The 16,603-nt window shown below is 42.1% G+C and overlaps 1 long non-coding RNA gene across 1 annotated transcript; it reads right to left on the reverse strand.

Moving 5' to 3' along the window:
• Positions 1 to 1,872: 1,872 nt before the first annotated feature.
• On the reverse strand, positions 1,873 to 4,253 carry LOC139080084 (uncharacterized). The gene is made up of 2 exons (XR_011534245.1): positions 4,003 to 4,253; positions 1,873 to 3,483 (listed from the first exon to the last, which is right to left on the reverse strand). It is a non-coding gene; the product is annotated as an uncharacterized lncRNA (long non-coding RNA).
• Positions 4,254 to 16,603: the final 12,350 nt, after the last annotated feature.

Below are 16,603 nucleotides of genomic sequence, written 5' to 3' on the forward strand. Positions count from 1 at the left end.
TACCAAGGCTTCACTTGCTGGCCTCCCAGGGAAAGGCAGCCCTCCCCATGCCAGACTCCCACACAGCCTGTGCATTGCAGTCTTGGAAGGGAGTTGCTGTCGAGGACTCGGCCCCCTGGGCAGCGTGCTCTATGCATATCTGCAGTTCCAACCCAGCACCTCCATTCAGTGGCCTCTTCCTCCAAGGCCTTCCATGGAGGCCTTCCTCTGGCTCCTCCGCGGTGGGTGGGGGGACCTTGAAGACACTTTTATACACTCTGACTCAGGATTTGCTGCTTTTCCACACCTATCCCTGCGCTCGCCAGTTGCCCCTCCCCCCACCCCACTCCTGGATCCATAAAATGGCAGGAACCTTTGTTTGGGGCTTCCTGGTGGTGGGACCACTCCCGCCCACCCCTCCCATCTGTGATGATACATCTGACCTGGGGAAAACTAGAACACTGAGGGAGTTGGAGCTTTTCCCTCTTGCTTCTACTACCTCGGAAAGTAATTAAAGGCCTGGCTGGTAGTTTCAGGTTGGCTTGTTGTCTTAATTGACTATCCAACACCTGCCAGCTCAGCTCTTGACAGGTGGCAGAGGGAATTGAAAAAATGTCGAACCTAGAAGAGCCCCTAGTTCTCATTGCCATTCTTGTTTGAAGCAAATTTCCTACATTCTCAGTCACCAGAAATATAAACTGTATTTACAGAACATTTGGCAAAACCTTATGAATAGACAAAAATTCATTTTAAATTCTTTAAACCACGATCACTGCAGAATTTCAAATGAAGGATAAATTTCAAATTTATGTACAATATACGAGAAACCCATATTTCATGGTATGGACTAATTTGAACAAAATTTTCATGTCGCTAGCATTTATAACGTAAATTGAAAAGTCAAGAGATCTCTAAATTATTGCATTTCAAAAACCCTTGCTGAAAAGTAATAAACTATGAGGATCTAAGGTCTCGTACAACTAGGACAATGACTGAATACCTAACATCTCTTTAAATGTAGGAATGTGGGAAAATGCAAAGGAAAGGATTTGTTTACCTCCATTGTACCCATCGCTGGCATTGAACATTCAAGCCCATGCAAAACGCAGTGTGAATATTTGACTGTGCATCGATGCTGGGATAACTGTTGGGGCTTTTGATGGGAATATTGCTGCACTGCGGTTGCCAGAGAAGCTCGGCCGTCGGTGTTTCTCAAATGCCGGCAGCTCATCAGGGCAGCCTCGTCCGGGGAGCACGCAGCTCTCCCTCTGCCTCATCCTGCCGTTGTCACGTCTCTGGACCGTCGTCACCATTCCCATCATCTTTCTCTTGCCTCTTCTTTCGTTATCATCTGCTCGCTTTCCCACCTGGCCTAAAAGTTAGACACCTGAGTACTTGCTCATTTAGGTACCTGAGTACTCAGTCGTTTCTAAACTGGACAGAGGGTGAATAAAGGAGGGGGCCTAAGCATCTTTCTCTTCTTTCACCCTGTAAATCCTGACGTGTGCGTTAGTAACGTCACATTTAGGGTATTAGCAGAGTCCATAAGAAAAAGTCTAGTATAAAAATCTTTTAAAATCTATTCTAGACACTACTGTGTTGTTGTAAAATTCTTTGCATATAAGATTTTCAAAATGTAATAATAACATCTTTTCTACTCAAACTGTGAAACTGTACTGTTTTGCATAAAGCTATTAAATAACTGTTTGGGATCAAACTTTGCTTCTTTTTTCCCTAATTCTATTAGTTGGGCATCTTTTGTCACTGACTGTTTCCTGAGAAATAGCTACTATTTAATATACACACATTAAGATGGCTTTTTGTATTTAAAAGCTGCATAAATTTCAACATAGGCCCCCAAATCCTCAATAATTAAAGTGAAAAAAAACTGGGTGATTTTTAATAATGATTTTTATTTATTTTTTATTCATTCCTTCATTCATTTTTTTTCTTTTCTCTTTATTTTTTTTGAGGAAGATTAGCCCTGAGCTAACATCCATGACCAATCCTCCTCTTTTTGCCAAGGAAGATTGGCCCTGAGCCAACATCCGTGCCCATCTTCCTCCACTTTATATGTAGGACATCTGCCACAGCATGGCTTGACAAGCAGTGTGTAGGTCTGCACCAGAGATCTGAACCAGTGAACCCTGGGCCACCAAAGTGGAACATGCGAACACAACCACTGAGCCACCGGGCTGGCCCCTTATTCATTTATTTTTTGTGAGGAAGATTTGCCCTGAGCTAACATCCGTTGCCAATCCTCTTTTGTTGCTTGAGGAAGATTAGCCCTGAGCTAACATCTGTGCCAGTCTTCTTCTACGGTGAATGTGGGTCACCTCCACAGCATGGCTGACGAGTGGAGTAGGTCCACACCCAGGATCTGAACCTGTGAACCCCAGGCCACAGGTGTGGAGTGCACAAAACTTTAACCACTCGGCCATGGGGCCAGCCCCAAAACTGGGTAATTTTTGTTTTCCTGGTGGCAAAGGGCCTGATGACAACAACGGTCTCTGTGAGAGACAGAAGCAGGCTAAGCTTCAATCTCCTGGGAAGGCTTCTAGCTCAGAGCCCCTCCTTCGGGAAGAGCCACCAGCTGTGAGCGTAAATGCTCTTATTGAAATACAGCATGCAGCCCAACAGTTTCAATAAACTAATTTGAAGTACGAGAGTCAGAAACAAGCTTGCAGAGAGGTAATCAGTTTCCCCGTAATAAATTGAGGATTTGCTGAGAAAGGAGGGCTGGTAATATTGCTCCCTTTAAGGAACATCCTTTTGAGAATAAACTACTGATCTCTATTAAAAGGAGAAAGTAGATTTAAAACACAAAGATAGTTTGAGAAACATCCAAGGATACATGGACTTTTGCATGCAATTTATTTTCCTTTTGCATGCAATTTATTTTCTTACTTTCCCAGTTTTAGAAATGGAAGAGAACTTATCTCATTTGAGTTAAGCTTGTTTGGCTCTGGTTTCATAAAATCTGCCCTTAGCTAACCAGCCCAAGGCTGGCACCAACGGCTGGACAGAATGACTGTTTGCTCTAGAAGCAGGAATGATTAAAAAACACGTTGTTTCACACACATCTGCACAAATATACACCACAAACCACATGCCTTTCTTTTCATTCTAAACTATGGAGTGAAATCATAACCTCACATTGACACCAGGAGTGATTTGTCTTCTCTTGCAAGAACAAATAATTTTACCACAAATGCATATTTATATTCCCTGCGTGTCTTCCTTGTTTTCTCCTTTATTTTCCAGTTATACATTTTAGAAACTGAGATGGAGATTTAAAAATAAAAAATTAAATGAGAAAATAAAAACTCATCGTTGCTTGAGTCCAAAATGCTTCCAGCCCCTGATAGGCTAATGGATGATATTGTTACAGTTCAACAAACATGTATGTCATTGTGACATAATAACTAAAGGTGATTTCTCTTCCGCTGGTCCAGGGCAGGTGACACCAAAGGTGGGCTAACCACAGGGAAAGACTGCCATCTGCTGGATTGTAAGAGAAGGGAAAAGAAAAAATGTCAAGTCTATAAATGCTCACAGTTAACCATTCTAGAGTCCATCCATGTCTACAATCTGTAACATATCAATGTTGCTATCAATCCTTGGGAATAGAAGGCTGGCAGAGTGTAACAGGCAGAGTACAATGTGTGATGCTGTGCTGCTACATTCTGGTAGGTCCGATTCTACAACCTCTATAAATACCATGTGTCTGTTCTCTGTGATTTTCCACATCCTATTGTTGATTTCTGTCATCTGTGGCTTCCCATCAGCTTGACTCTGGCTAGATCTGTGCCATCAATCAAATGAGGTTTGCAAACCGACCTCCAAGAAATTAATCAGAAGCGGTCCTTAGAAGGGTCAAAGCACAACTTAGCCCCCAAATGGACACATCCATAAAATCAGACATTGCTCATTCATTCCTTAATTTGGGCTTTTAAACTGAGTTCTCATTTTAAAAACTATTTCTTAATGAGGCAGGGGGATAGCTATTTATTGAGAACTTACCATGCTATTTCACTTAGGCTGCACTGCACTTCCATGAAGCAGGTATTTTTAACTCCGATTTATGGATAAGCGGAGTGTCAGAAAGGCGCGGTAGCTTGCCCAAGGTCGTACAGGTGAAGGAGAAGTCATTCACTCTTCAGTTCTACCTGATTCTGGGGTCTGCACTTTTCACTGTACAAGCTGATTCTAGGCACATGATATTTTTGTATCTTCCAGTGCCGGAACCATTTCATGCCACTTTTTAATCATACAACTGTTATAGAAGATAGTAGGAGCTGTCCATAAATACTGACTAGACACCCTGATTCTTCACTCATCATCTGGTCCTGCTTTTGGCCACTGCTTTGTGAAGACCTCCAGATTAGTGAGACTGTGCTCAACAAAGAGTCAAGAGAGATCCTGTCTCCTTTCTTTCTTAAGTACAGTTTAAATGTGCTCCAGACCCTCAGTTTGCTTATTTGTACAATGGAAGAGGTAGATGAGGAAGCTCCTAAGACCTCTTCCAGCTGTGCATTCACAGCAAAGGAAACAGACTGAGTTGAGGGTTCTTTATTGTTCTGCAATAACACACGCACAGAATCAGTATATATTGTACTCATCATTCAGTCATTGAAAGAAGTGGCATTTATTTTTTAGAATTTTTGTTTTTGTTCATAATGTCTCATGGCAATTGAAGTAAAACCACGTACTCAGAGGTGGTCTATTTTTACACACGAGCAACCACTGGGGATGTTTTCTCACCCGATGGAAAATTTGAAAAAATGCAGCCCTTACTCTCTCAGTGTTCTGAAAATGAAATGTGTGCTTCACCTGCGAAGAAAAACAGCCATGAGCAAAACTTACGACACATGTAAAAATGAGAAAAAAGTGTTTTTATAATAAAAAGATCATTTTTATGAATTGCATAAATAGAAATATCAGATATCATATCAGCTCCTTAAGATGTTAACAGTGTTTTCAAATTTCCAGGTTACAAATTTTGTTTATTTTACCTCCAAAATGAATAAAAGTGGTCTGAATATTGTTTTGAATATTCATGTAGAGGGGAAACGTAACCTCATATAAATGTTTTGGATAATTAGTCAAATTCCTGCATTCAAATATCCAGCAGGTTGACTAGTGGACTCAATAGTGCCATCTAGTGGAATGATCCAGAAACGCTAGTTTTCTTTCATCGTTCCAGTGCCCAGCAATAACTAATGCAGAGGTCCAAGGACTGGCGGGAACCTCCCTTTGTTATTTCTTTGCAACAAAATGTTGTTTGCTTGAGACGAACTTAAACTCACTTACGGAATATACTGAACAATTTAACGGAATATTATAAAAACATAAATATCTAACTACGAGCTTATTCTTAACCAATCTCTCATCACACAAGATGTTGATAAGTGGTCTTGCAAGGGGTTAAATTGTGCGTGTGTGTGTGTGTGTGTGTGTGTGTATGTGTGTGTAGCAATGACTCGTTCACTCATTTATTATCAATCATTCTTGATTGACAGTTTCCTTTATTCCTACTCCTGCAGCTGTGTTTATCTTGCATAAACTCCTGCATTCTGCTTAATTTTCTGTACATGGCACCAACTTGAGCCCCAGTGTGATGCCACCTTGCTCTTTCTTGCTTTTGCTATTACTGTTGCTTCCTGAATTATCCGGGGCACCTGGCTCATGCTGCCCTTGCTCCGGATAGTTCCATTCTTGCTGCTGTAGTAAAAATTTGTCCCCTTGCTGGCTCTGTGGCTGAGTGGTTAAAGTTCTGTGCACTCTGCTTTGGCGGCCCAGGTTTGCAGGTTCAGATCCCAGGCTGAAGACACTCTCCACTCATCAGCCATGCTATGGAGGCATCCCACATACAAAATAGAGGAAGACTGGCACAGATGTTAGCTCAGGGCTAATCTTCCTCATGCAAAAAAAAAAAAAAAAAAAGAGGAAGATTGCCAATGGATGTTAGTTCAGGGTGAATCTTCCTCACCAAAAAAATCCAAACAAACAACAAAAAACGTCCCCTCCTAGGCAAGGTTGTTCTGAAATGCTCTTCTAAGTTAATTCTGGGTAGTGGTAAGACCAAGTTAGTGAAGCGAAATAACTGGCTTCTTGATAAAGTGCCACCAGAATGAACAGTCCCTCTGGGCACAAACAGACTTATCATTTATCCCTGACAGCAACCAGAGCCAAGATAAAAGAGAATATAGGTCTGTGGGGGTTTCAGAATCAAAAGACACTGCTAACTTTGTACTGTGTATATACTATGTATATGTATACTATGTGTATATAATACTATGTGTGTATATATAAATCTATACTATGTATAGATTTCAAATAATGCTCCTACTCAAAGATGGTCTGAGAGATTGGCATTGCATAATTTACTGTGTTTGTTTGGGTTTATTGTGAGGAAGATCGTCCTGAGCTAACATCTGTGCCAATCTTCCTCTATTTTGTTCCTGAGACACCACTTAGATGAGTATATATGAGACGTGGCTTAGATGAGTGGTGTGTAGACCTGGGATCTGAATTTGTGAACCCCGGGCCGCCGAAGCAGAGTGCGTGAATTTAATCACTAAGCCACTGGGCAGGCCCCTACTATGTTCTTTTTTTTCTTATTTTCCAGCTCAGAGATCCTAGAAGCTTGCACTGATGCTGAGTCTCCAGCAGCCTAGGTCAGAGGCTCTGATTACAAAACCCAGAGCCCCTGCCCCTGCCTTGTACCCTCTTGAATCAGGAGTAAAAAGTAAATATGTATTGTTATTAAGCCAGTGAAATTTGGGGATTGTTTGTATTTGCAGCATAACCCAGCCAATCCTGATGGAAACAAAGGGTTAGTTAAACGTAAAATAAATAAGGTAACGCATAAATTCATGTAACTGGATAAACAGAAATACATATTAATATGCTGATCTCTCTGCATCGGGGAACTCCCACTTTTCCTGAGGATACTGTGTACGTTGTATGTTGTATGTGACATGTGAATCGTGACTTGCTGACACATTGATTGAATGAAAGTCCCAGAGTCAATGGATATTTAACCTCTCTGATCTTGCTTCCTCCTGGCTCTGTAACCATATTTCTGCTTGATAATTAAGACAAATATTCAGTCAAAAGAGAACCTTGTTTTAGCTGGTATGTCCCATGGCAGAGGATCTCAAAGGGGCCAGGTTGTTCTTTGAACTTTCACTTCAAAGGAGTCATGTTTGTTTCTCCCAGGGGGAGGCGCTCCTCCCTTGGAAAGTAAGACATTTAGATAGCACAGCTTAAGTCATGAGAACAGAAATGAGAAGGACAAGCAATGCCAGGGGGTCATTAGGTGTGAATGTTCCCTCTTCATCCCTAGACCCATGAGTGTGGCTATGGTAACAGCACTTGTCACTGGTTCTGAGTATATACTGCATCCTACTGGAAAGTACTGCCAACTTGCAAGGTGTTATTTGTCAGATGGTTCAATAAATTAGTCTTCAAAAAGCCAATCCATCATTCTTAAAGACCAGCTATTCTGGGCAATGAGGTGAGACCAATTATTCCATAAAAATCAGCCTTACTTCTCTTGCCCTAAAACAATTTCCTCGTCCAGAAATAGTGTCGTAAAGGACACTAATACTGCTGAATTAGGCATTCAGAAAGTTCACAGCTGGTGTCAAAATGCAAATCTGTTTGCAAAATAAGAATCTATTCCAGTGATGGCAAATGCCTGCTTCCTTCCTATTAGGAGTGGTCTAATATATCCAATCAACCACTAGGTGACATGGTTGCCTCCCGTGCCCCTCAGGATACGATGCCATATTGGGGACCATCAGTTGATCGATGCTGCTGGCAGTCTGAGTGATCAGCAGTGGTAGAAGTCGCCTCTAATTTGGCAAGTGGGGGGATCTTTTTGATTGAGCCCATGAAAAACTGCCATGCCTGCTAACGTGGCCACTTAGTCCTGAACACACTGAACAAGAACTGGAGGAGGTGAAGACAGAGGCTAACATTACAGGGCAAGTCATCTTTTCCACTTGGTGATTAAGAGCTCTGTCTTCAGTGAGAGCCCTTTGGTGAGTGTTTACTTGAGCCACTAATGTTCTCACATTCCGGGCCCATTATTGAATATCCTGCCATATACTCTTACTTACTCATCATCAATTCTCCAATTTTACTTCTTCCAAGTGCTGACCAACCACCAAAACTATGAGCAAGTCCCCAGGAATTGGTGTAGATCCAGTCCTCTTGCAACATCTCTTTCCAGAAAAAGTGGATCATGAGACATACTACTTAAACAGCAGGTGACTGAGATGCCCTTCTCCACTCTCCTGAAGGCCATTTCTGAGTCCTGAGTACTATAACATTAGAGCATGTCGCTCCTGGCTAATGCAGAATGTTGTGTAGAGCCATCTTGGAACCAAACTCCATTGCCCTTCTTCCTCAGATAACTCCGTATAAGTTCACAGATGTGAGTTGAGAAAGGGATGGATGGCAATAAGCTTACTAGGTCATTCAGGGCTTCTCTTACCCCATATAATCCTTTCAATTTAATGTTGGAGAATTGTAATGATTCAAGGCTGGGAGGACCAGACAAAACTTATTTCATGATGAGACTCTCAAGTCTGATAGTTACCCGGCATTTCAAAGCCCAATAGTAAGCCGAGAATTCTCTCCAAAGAATATTTACTTTCTGAGGAGAACGTGGTTTTGTTCCAAAACCCTAAGTGTTTTCACTCTGATTCACCTGTTGGAGCCCACCACAGGCTCCACACAGCATCCCAATCAGGCGCAGACTCTTGAAGCATCACTGGACCCACCAGGACGTTGGCAGAACTGCTTGCATAGCAAACTGGAAAAATGGAAGGATCTTCTTTTATTCTGGGCCACACTTTGACTTATTGGGTTATTCAGTATTTGGATTGGAGCAGTACACCAAAATATGGTATATGTTGCCTCTTCAACCCAAGATGTCCAAGAAGAAAGCTTGCTTCCCCAGCGGTACTTAGTACAAGCGGCTGCCACCTGCCTTCCACTTTAAAAGTTACGTACTATCATGACCCAGATTTCTGAATCCCCAGACACTTCACAGCAGTGACAGCTCCCTGATATTTGTGGGAAAGAGCGCCCACCTCTGATATATATGTATATTCATAGGCTATCCGGCTCACAAAATTTTATCAACATGATATCTCCCAAGTCCTAAATCAGGAATAGATCTTGCGGAATGGTGACATAATTAGGCTCTCTGCTGACTAAATTATAGCAGAAAACGAAACTATCCCCAAGGGAAGAGAGTAAAATTTACTTCAGTGTAAAAGCAAACTTCTGGCATTCTCTGCTTATTGGGAAAAAGAGAGAAAAATGCATTTGCCAGATCAATAGCTCCGTATAAGTTGCTGAGGGCTGTGTTTTTGCTCCAACAGAGACACCTGTATGTCTGCAGGACTAGATACTGTAAGCTGCTGTCCTGATGCAACACAGCTAGATCCTAGATAAAGTGAAACAAATGGAAGTTTGATGCATTTCTAGCTCTTAAGAAAACATAAGAAAGCTCCAAGGGAGGGCGGGAAAACACCACTGAGTTCAAACCTAAATGTGAGCAGTAACCCAAACCAAAATTCAGGATTTTCCAGAAGGCAGAGGTTTCATAGAAAGTTAGAACCCAGAGACTGAGCCTCAGGCCCACAGAAAGGGGAACGGGAAGCGGGGAACCTGGAACTCCCACGATAAGTCACAGCCCTTGAAACGTCTAATAAGGTCGGGGGTCAGAACAATGAACTCGATCCAGGCAGAAGCACATGTAAACCCCGCTGGAGGAGAGTTTCACCACTTTAGGAGCTCAGTATCTCTACAAAGTCTGTCCTACCAGACGTGGGCTCACAATTTAAAACACAAACAAAACAGATTGCCCAGAAAATACCATTTTTCATACTGCTAGTGCGTTTGTTTTTAATCTGATTTTCAATGACTTTTAAAAAATTTGTCTTGTTTCAGTGAGAGGGGATTTATTGGCAATGTGAACACAGACGTGATCAGACTGACTTGTTTCTGTTAGCCCTACTCTTAAAGATTTATCATTTTTTTCCATGACGTTGGTGTTCAAACCTCGTCTCAGGTTATGAGATTAGATATTGCTTTCTCTTACCTTAACACTCTCAAAGCTTTTAGCAATTTTTATGTGAGGCAAGAATAAATGAACTGACAAGTGCACATTCTTGTGGGTAATTTTTCTTTATGCTTTTCAGGGTTGTAAATCGTGCACGTTAGACAGCAATGCTACATAGCGTGAAATGCTGGGGACTTAGTATTCTCCCCAGCTATACCACCAGAGGGCACCAAAGCGCCATTAATCAGCAAAAGTAAGCCAGAAAAAAGACAAAGATTGTATTGTTTTTTCCATAGTTTTTCACAAGAACACATCTGGCCAGGGTGAATAATCTCCACTTCTTGAGATACCAGGATAAAAGAATTACCAAGGCACGAAGGTGTGAGTCGGAACAGAGCATAGTCCCCTGCTTACGGCGCTTTGTGTCTTGGCACTAAAACGTTTACTGAAAAGAAATACATTTTAAAATCAAGACACTGGGAAAAAATTACTTCCCTCTCTAGTGATTTTATCGGTGGTATTGAATTAAAAATATTTCATTTATATGGAAAATTATTCTCCTGTGCCATCTCGCTGAATAATTGAAATGCAATGCACTGTGGACATATTTGCCTCTTTCTGCTATTAATCGTTGTGACGCTTGTTGGGCCTGAGTGTTTTTCTTCTATTGACAAGTTCCTTTGTTATGGAATTTCTGGCCAAGGATACTTGACTGCTTCGGTTCACCAGAAAATATGTTTGGTGCCATCAGATATTTAAAGTTGAATATGGATGACACATAGTAGGTGAGCAGTAACCAGTGCACGCCGTTGTCCTGAAGAAACCCCTGATGGGGTCCACCCGACTGTGTTCAGATCCCCCCAGAGCTGGACCTTGAGCTAAATTTCCAGAACCTGTTTTTCCACGTCTTTACCACACTCTGTCCTGTTCTCTGAATTCTCTCCTCAGGTCTCGCTCTTCCTATTCCCTGGGCCAGGATTCCTCTCCACCTGCTGGAACAGTGCCTGGCTAATAGGAGCACAATGAATGCTTGTTGAATAATGAATGAATCCCAAGAATATTATGATTGATCATGTTTATAAATCACCAACCACGGAGGAGCTAGTAATGTAGCAGCTATTATGAATTTTTGTTAGACTCTTAATTTCTTGACTCCTATTCTGGTTTGAACTGACTTTTTTCTAAACAAGGAGTCTTGAAATTGACTTTCAAGGTATTGACCACCAATTTTTCTTTAATGCCATTGAAGAAGGGTAAATGAGCACATCCCCATAGTCGAAGTGCTATTTTGTGAAACTTAAATTGCAATTGTATGTGTGGTATGAGTGTGTCATAAAAGCACAACAGACACTGAAATGGACCGAGTGTCCTTCATAGATTGGCCTGGAGATCTTCCACCTCACAAATGGGTCTTCCTTGCTGGACGGGAACTAATCAACACAGGAGACTTAGATTTGGAAGGGTTATTCCCTCTGGCCTCATCTAGTGATTCCAATCAGGAAGGCAGCCCGCCTGTTTTATTTCCCAAACCCTTCCAATAACATCACCCAATTTAGCACGCAATGCAGCTCAAAGAATATGTTGCAGAAAGAAACAGGTAAGACCATCGTTTGGATAAGACTATCTGTTTCTCCAGCAATGCTGTGGGCGACCTGAAGTTTTCCCTTGGAGTCTGAGCCACTTCCAGTTCACGGGTCACACAATGGGCAGCAGCATTCCACCACAGCGAGCTCTGCTCGGCCTTAGACAAGCCAGGTTCCTGCCCATCTCCACGCAGGGCGAGGGTCTCATCCATCTGGAAGCTTAACCTTCCTAGACCATTGAACCCGTTGGGAGTAGAATCTTAGCTAGGTGATTCAACGTGACATGTGCCCTGCCACCAACCCACTTTAACGTTTATTCTTTAATTAATAATCAATGCAATTACAATACGTTATTTCTTAACTCTGTAAGTCAACTGGAGAAATCTTAAAGGCGGGGCTGAGAACTCTCCACTTTATCACAAAAACAAAACTTCCAAAGAATGTTTAAAAGTGTTTTGATGCTGTCTGTATTACCACCCATCCTGTCCCAGGGTACAAGCAGTGTCTGGCCCATTTAAAATGCTGAATAACACACGCAAATGAGAAATGTAAAGCTGGTGAAATCTGAATAAGGTCTATGGATTGTACCAGCATCAATTTCCAGGTTTTGATACTGCACTACGGTTATGTAAGATGTCACCATGAGGAGAAATGGGCAGAAGGTACCATACATAGGACCTCTTTGTGCTACTTTTGCAACTTCTGATGAACGATAATAATTTTTTTAAGGATCAATAAAGACCTTTAAACAATGTATTGTCTCCTTCCCATCCATCATCCTTTCCAAAACCAAAATGATTGTTATATTACTTACCAGAAATGTGTTTCTAACTCATAGGGATGGGCAGGCAAAGGAAAACTTTCAGAACCTGTTAATTGTCTTGCAGGAATATTTCATTATCAGAAAGGTTATCAGATATTAAGTAGACACCCAATGGAGAGAAATAATGTAATACACTGATTTTAAACAGAAATAAATATTCGGAACTTGGCAGAAAAGGTGCTGAGTAAATACTTGTGTAAATGACTGTCTCAACTATTGTTGTATAATCAAGTGTAAGGAGCTGGTGATCAGTGAACTGTCAGTCTTTAAGTTGTAAGTCATGGGAGACGGAACAGCTTCAGGTCCCTAATCTCTTTGGGGTGCTGAGTCTCCTGATCAGGTTTCTGACATGTTACTTTGACCACTGTAACTTCCTGGATACCGACCCACAGTCTTGCTCCCACACGAGAGGATTCTGCGTTTTCCTTAGCTCTCCTAATACCAGTGACAGTGTGGAACTTTTTCTGAGCCCTGTGCTCCCAGAAAGAAGCATTGTTTAAGAAATTCACTACCTTTGATGTTCTGAGAAGCAGCTAATTTCCAGGGCCACCTCCCCCGAACATTCCGAGAACAATGGCTTCCAACCTTCCTCGTGACTTCCTTGTTTACCTGCCTTTTAAAATCCCAAGCCTCTTTCCGTTGCTTTGACACCCTCTTGTGCAGAAATGGACGTTCTCCCAGTTGCAATGGCCAGAATAAACTCATCTCCTTAACAGCCTGGGGCCATTGGTCTTGCACAACAACTGCCAGCCAGTCAAAGCTTCATTTCTTGTTTTTTCCTGGCCCTCTTATTCCAGATGGTTAAAATGAAGGTAAATTTTTACATACTTTTCAAGATCATTAATAAATTAATCTACATGGTTGAGCTAAGAAATTGATTTTTTTCCATTTTTACTAGAAAACACTAGAGCAAGACTCGCTGTTTTGCATCAAGTGAAATAACCACATAATTGTTCTACAATTATTTGTAAAAGAAAACATTTGTCTTTGCTAAGAGACCTTAAAGTCTGTGAACTGCTCAGCTGTTCCTCAACTCCCCTATATTTCACAGAAATAATAAAAACCTGCTATGCGCCAAGAATGCAGAAGGTCCTTTTCCCACATGTTTGTTTCCCACAGCAATTCTGAAAATAAGATCATTCCCGTGTTTGTGAGGAACCAGCACAGCCTGTGTGCAGGATGCCAGGCTTTAAACATTGGCTTTACCACTAACAACCCTCCTGAGCTTGGGCACATTACTCACCTATCTTTACTTCAGTTTTCTCCTTAAAATCGGAATGATAATAGTACCTCCCTCATAGGGTTATAGTAGCTCATTTAACAGTGAGTTCAATATACGCAAAGCACAAGTAATGCCAGGCACATGCAACTCAATCCATATCAGACATTACGTTTGGACAAGTTATTCTGTTATGAAACTGAGTAAACTTACCCAAGTTCACACAGCTTGAGAGGGGCAGAAGCTGAACCCAAACTCAAATATTTCTGACTTCAGAGCTGATATTCTTTCTCTTACATAGCACCACATAAGCCAGAAGAACAGTTTAAAAGAGTCTTAACTAATAAAGGTGATCCATGGCCCCTCCAGGACCAGTGCAACTGATCCCATCTCTTTCCAACAGAGTGATTAAACGTAGTCTTTCATGTGCAAAGTCACGTGGCCAGGCATGCACAGAAGAAATCTTGACCTGAAATGATCTCAGAACCAAAGATCCTCCACCCCTGGAACCAAAGGACCAGGACATGACCCGAATTTGAAAGTAGGACTCTCATCAGAAGCGAGGGGTACCCTCGCTGAGGAGGTATTAAAATTCCTTCCTCACCTCATCATAAATGTTTAGAACCCTGTCATAAAAGTTTCAAACCTTACCATCAATACTTGAAGCTCACCAATCAAAACCTGTGCCACCAGCATCTCTGTGTGCCAGCCTGTTCTCCCTAACCTCTTAAGTTTCACCCCAAATCCTGAATCAGAGAGACAGATCTGAAGGCACATGCCCCCATCTCCCCGTAGATCAAGCTCATAGAGTAAAGCTGATTTCTCCCCCAGAAGTTCATGCCATAATTAATTGGCTGTTTATGCACATTGGGCGAGAGATCCCAATTTTGTGTGGTAAGAAGTTGGTGACCATGAAGGGACAAGGTCCCGTGACCACCTCCTGAGGCTCTGGAATCCCTGGATGGGTATGGGGGCTTTTCATTGACCCTGAGTAGCCACCTAGACCATTTTTGTCTAGAAGCTTGACTGGATTCCATTTTCCCGCTGCTGTTCTCCAAGCCTCAAGGAGTTTTTTTCTTTTGGGAGAAGTAAACTCCTCCAGGATCAGACGTCTTTTGGGTGAGTGACCTTGTTAAATGCGCCTGTGCCAAAACTTGTCTAGTGTTTAATCAGGATCATGGGTTAGAGGCCCCACTGGGAGATTTTTTGCTGGGTTAAAAGTACCAAGGCTAGAATCATGGGTTCAAGGGAAACAATATAAAAGGCTTACAGCCACTGGGGTACTCAAAGGATTGGGTTATTGGCCCAAGCTCTGGGATAGGGTCTCAGAGTACTCTGGCTTAGAGTTCCAGAGTATTAGATTTCTGTGTCTGTTCATGTTTCTCTCTGTCTATTTTACTTGTTAAAATTTGCCATTTGAGGACTGAGTTTCTCGGTGATTGTAACAAACTCTCTTTAGAAATTGCCTCGTTTGTTGCAGCCACCTTAGGAAAAGCCCCCTAAAATGGGGATAACAGTAAACAGCTGGCACGATAACCTTGGATGATTTAAAATTACAGTGGCCGCTTTGGGCTCCTTTGAACTTTCAAACTGAGAAACAAAGAAATCTTTACAGAGTCAAGGACTCCACCGTTCAAACTAGAGGTTCCAGAAGCTGTAAATATTTACAGAGAACAGTAGAATCTTACCAAGCTTGTTCTGTGTCCTGAGGGCTTGGCTTGATAATCAGGTTGGGGGGAGGGTCTCAAAATATGGTCGGACAAAAATTCAGTTACACTCCATTTTGCAGTCAGAGACAGTCAGACAGAAATGCAGGTTGCAGTCCCATTGGTGGTTCAGGGTCCTACCAAACTGCCATCAGCCTCAGAGGAATTACATTGGCTGTTAGAAAGAAACCTCACTCTGGCCTTCATTGTGAGGGTTTTGGTTTTCATACTTGTCTACGCCGAGTATGAAGGAAGAATTAGGGGATCTGCTCACAGAAGTTCTCTTGGCTTGGTTTGGTTTCGAGATCAGATTCTAGCTTTTGAGCAGCCACGTCTAAATTCTGAAACAGTGGGAAACGCTAATTTGATCCCCACCTGTAGCCCCTTAGGCTGCATTCTCCCAAACTGGGCAACTTTTAGCTACAAGCCCATGAAAGAGGAAAAGGTGATATTCTTTTATAAAACTGCATGGGCACAATATTCTTTAAACTCTGGAGAAAACGGCCAGACAATGGATCCTTCAGCAACTCCGAGAAATCTGGTTTGAGTACTCATTGGTTTATTGATCCTTATCCTCCTAGAGAGGGTCACTAGTTTTCCTCTTCTCTGTCTTTTGCATCATTTGTCATAAAAAGGAAAAAGCTATAGGGTAAGATCCAGGCATCTCCATAAGCCTGTTGTCTGGGTGGGCCAGCAGTAAATTTTGCTGTAGGTTAGTATGTGCATAAGGTGAAAACTATTGCTAAGGGGCATCTTGAAAGCCAAAAAAGGCCACAAAATTGGTGAGCATGGGTCAAGCTGTTAAAAGCCATTAGGGCACTCGCCACCTCAAGGACTCCCATGATACGGATCACTTGGTCACAGAACGGGGTAGATGATGACAGATCCCCCACCAACCTCAAGAAAATGTCCATGCAACAAGGTACTCTGTAAAACACACACAATCCCCAACCCTGTGGCACCTCCCTCCTAGGTATTGTTTGGCTCCAAGGGACCTAAGGCTTAGCTAAAGATGTTAATATGCTTATAAGATGAGGTTTTATTTCTTTTGTCTTGTACGTTTTGAGAGCTTGGCTTTGTGACCTCTTTGGTCTCTGTTATCTGGAGGATGCATACTGGCAGGCATCGTGGTGGCTAGTTGAGTAGACTGAGTTCCAAGATGAACTCTCTTTCTTTGGCTATATCAGTTCTCAGAGAAGTTTGTCACAA

Source organism: Equus przewalskii, chromosome 28 (assembly GCF_037783145.1).
Source record: "Equus przewalskii isolate Varuska chromosome 28, EquPr2, whole genome shotgun sequence".
NCBI classification, from domain to species: Eukaryota; Metazoa; Chordata; class Mammalia; order Perissodactyla; family Equidae; genus Equus; species Equus przewalskii.